Here is a 3,601-nt window from a genome sequence, read left to right as displayed (position 1 = left end):
TGAGACAGGCCCAGTCACTCTCCTACAGCCTGGAGACCAGGTATTACTCAAAGAACTCCGACCTGGACCGCTCCAGCCCAAGTGGATGGGGCCTCGTACTGTTATTTTAACCACCCCCACAGCAGTGAAACTGGTGGGTCAGCCAGTGTGGGTCCATCTCTCCCACCTTAAGCCGGCCCCTGCCTCAGGAAAGTGGTCAGTGCAGCCCATAGGAGACACCCGAGTCCGCTTTGCTAGAACTCCAGGTTCTCCCAATAAAGTCTCTACAAATCCTACTTCTCCTCCTTCTTCCTTACCCATCCCTGCCAAAAACCCCCCCTAACCTACAAACCAAATACATCTAAAGATTCTTCGTACGTAAATATATCGCAGAAACAGACAGGTAAATTCTCACTCTGTCACTTTTGCGGACTGCAAACTGGTTACTCTACATCCATCCGTCTCTCTGCTCCCAAAAGTAGCTTTAGAGGGCTAGACGGCTGGACTGCCCGGCATGGATGGCACATTCTCTGCTTCCTCTATGACCAGACAAAAAGTAAGTGCAAACTCTGGCCAGACACATATGGAGGCTGCCCCTTCCACTACTACAGATGCCATACATGGAATACTCTCCAGTCGTGGTGCTTTACCATGTATGATCCATGGGACTCCAGATGGGAACAGGAAGTGAAGGGAAAACTATACCAAAGCCTCTCATATTCGTATCCTCAGAGTTCCATTGAAATATACCAAACTCTTGTTCCAGAACCATGGAATGCAACTCTATTAACTGATACCATATTAACACATGAACAATCTTTGCAAACACAGATCCAACAAAGAAAACAGAGTGACCCTTTTTCTTGGCTGAGCCTCATACGCCAAGGAATTCAGTTCTTCAATATCACTGACATAGGAAACGTCACCAACTGTTTCCTGTGTGCTTTTCTTGATCGTCACCAACTGTTTCCTGTGTGCTTTTCTTGATCGCTCCCCTATGGTAGCAGTTCCCATACCCACTCCCCTCAAGGTCACGAACTCCCCGACGCCTTTTTTCCTAAAGGATGTACCTCTCTTTCAAAACATAATGAACCGCCCCAAAGTATGTTACACTACTGCAGGCGCTTCCTCATGCAACCAGACCGTGCAGATATCGAGAACCACTACCAGCCCCCCGGGTACGTTTTTCTGGTGCAATGGCACGATGCTGCGGACCATTAACTCCTCCTCAGCCTTCCCCTGCTTCCCAACTGTGCTGACCCCACAGCTTACTCCAAGACCCCACCACTCTTAAAATAACCCCGTGGTGACATTCCCTATTTTTTACAACCCTGGCCCTGGTGCTAGGGCCAATCATAATCTGCATACTATTAATGCTTGGCCCCTGTTTCCTGAGATTCCTCCAGGAAAGAATTCGCAAAGCTTCCAGGGTTACTTTTCACCAGATGTTGCTACAGACACAAACCTCCTCGCCCCTCCCTGGTGAACGAGAAACAGCTGACCTCTAGACCCTCCTCTCCACGCCCATCTGACAGCAGGAAGTAGCCAGGTGAACACGATGCCCCTTATCCTATCAAAGAGGTCAGAATGTTAGGGTGGGCGGGGATAGGAGGAAGCTCGAGCTAGCCTTTGCCAAGACAGATATTCTCACAGTAACCTGAGTCCGAGGAAGAGACCACCAAGGCTGTACTGCTTCTTTGTTCAGAGGGCACAAATCCCCAGCTCCCACGGGGAACCAACGAAAATCAAACCCCACTACATTCCCTGAGTGGGGTGACTTCCACGGCCTCATCCTGCAGACCGGGTAATCTCACCGGGTGCACAAACCCCAATAAAGCTATTTATTGCCTATTTTATGGCTGATTGGCATTTCTTTCTCGGTGGAGCCTAAGAAAACCTCTCATTCTCCAGGTGATATCTGACACTGTCGAGTGACACCAAAATTGAACACCTCTAGACATCTAGAGCACAGTAGCTTGCCTTCCTGGTTCTTTCTGTTCCTCGGGGTTTTTGTGGGGTTCTCGTCCCTCACCTCATCTGTACCTATTGGTCTTCCTGAAAGCTGGGTCCCTGGCATTCTTTTCTCATGTTGCATTATTCTTGGACTGCAATCAGCAGCCATCAGGCCAAGGTGACCTCCAGACTTGTTTGCATTCTGATTCTGCACCTTTGCTAACTTGTCATTTCCACCAGGAAGACTTACAAACTCGAAGTCACACTAGCCTCAAAATTTGCTCGAAGTCACTTGCACCCCCGCCCCCCACTGATAGTGCTGCCACCTACCATGTGCACCAAACGGGAGAACCTGTAACTTTTAAACTCCAACCCTCCCCTCAAAATCCCACATTCAAGCACTACCAAGATTATATAGTTCATCCAACTATTCCTTGGAGCTGTGCTCTCCATCCTCACCGCCCAGTCTGAACTGCTCTCTCTCTCTTTTTTCAAGGGCCTTCTGTTGGGCTGCCACATCCTCTCTTGCATCCCACCATCCATTCTCCACTCAGCTGTCCCAGGAATATTTCTAAAGTACAAAGAGCATCACGTGAGTTATAAAGAGAATTTACATCTAGGAGGTTCTCAGACCCTGGAGAAAAAAAAGGTGGGAGAGGGACAGGACCTGAGTTCGCACTATATGATACAAAACTTCAGGTAAGGTTGATGTCAAGGGGCGTATCAGACGTTTAAAAAAGGAGATGGACTTAAGCAGGTAGATCTCTCCCCACCCCGTGGTGCTCCCACCTTTGCCCAGAGCCCTTGTAATAGTTTACCCTTGCTTTTAAGATGAAGTCTGCAATCCATAAATTCTAATGACCTTGCCCTGCCTACCTCGTAGCCCCCCTTTCAGGTTTCTCTGCCCTAAAGGCCTGCTCTTTAATCCTTCCCGAACCAAACTGGTTTCCTGGCCTCAGGGCATTAATCCAGGCCGTCACCTCTGCTTGAAACACTTCTCTTTACCTGGCTACTCATCCTCTGGACTTCCATGGAAGTATTTCCTCAGTCCAGGTTAGGGCTACCACTATATGCTGGCACAGACCGGTGCATTTTATTTTAGGATCACTTACCACAGCTCTGATCAAATTCCTGTCTAGTCGTTTCTTTCCAGTTACTCTCTAGCTCCCAGCCTCGACCTTGGGACCCCCTTCCTGCTTTCTCCCCGGCGTGCCTGGCGCAGAGCAGGCGCTCCGTAAATACTTGTTTAATGACAAGAAACAGCAGTCAAGCCTACTTGCCATTTTAGATACAGGTGCAGACACGAAAAGACATTTTCTGACACCAACTTAGAAGAAAAGGTCAAGCTCTTCGTTAACATCCTTCTTGAGGTGCAACCGTCGGTCCGTTACTTAAGGCAGCGTCGCTGCACCAGGGCCCTCCCGCGCGGCGGACCGTTAAGAGGTCATCACCACCGGCTTCCCCGCGGCGGAGTCGGACTGCTTCTGCGCTGAAGTACCGGAAGTGGCCGCGGAAGAGGAGTCGACCAGATTCCGGACTGGGACCCCCTCCGACGTTCCCCACTTCCGGCCCTTCCCTCCGCCGGGAGCGCGAGGGGGCGTGGCCCAGGAACGGGAAGGTGGCTGGGGGCGGAACTTCCGGCCTTCCGCTTTCCAGAGTGGGAAGCGGT

This window comes from Sturnira hondurensis, unplaced genomic scaffold (genome assembly GCF_014824575.4).
Source record: "Sturnira hondurensis isolate 20B ecotype Veracruz unplaced genomic scaffold, ASM1482457v3 Scaffold0024400, whole genome shotgun sequence".
Classification (NCBI taxonomy): Eukaryota; Metazoa; Chordata; class Mammalia; order Chiroptera; family Phyllostomidae; genus Sturnira; species Sturnira hondurensis.
Note: the sequence above shows the minus strand (reverse complement) of the source record.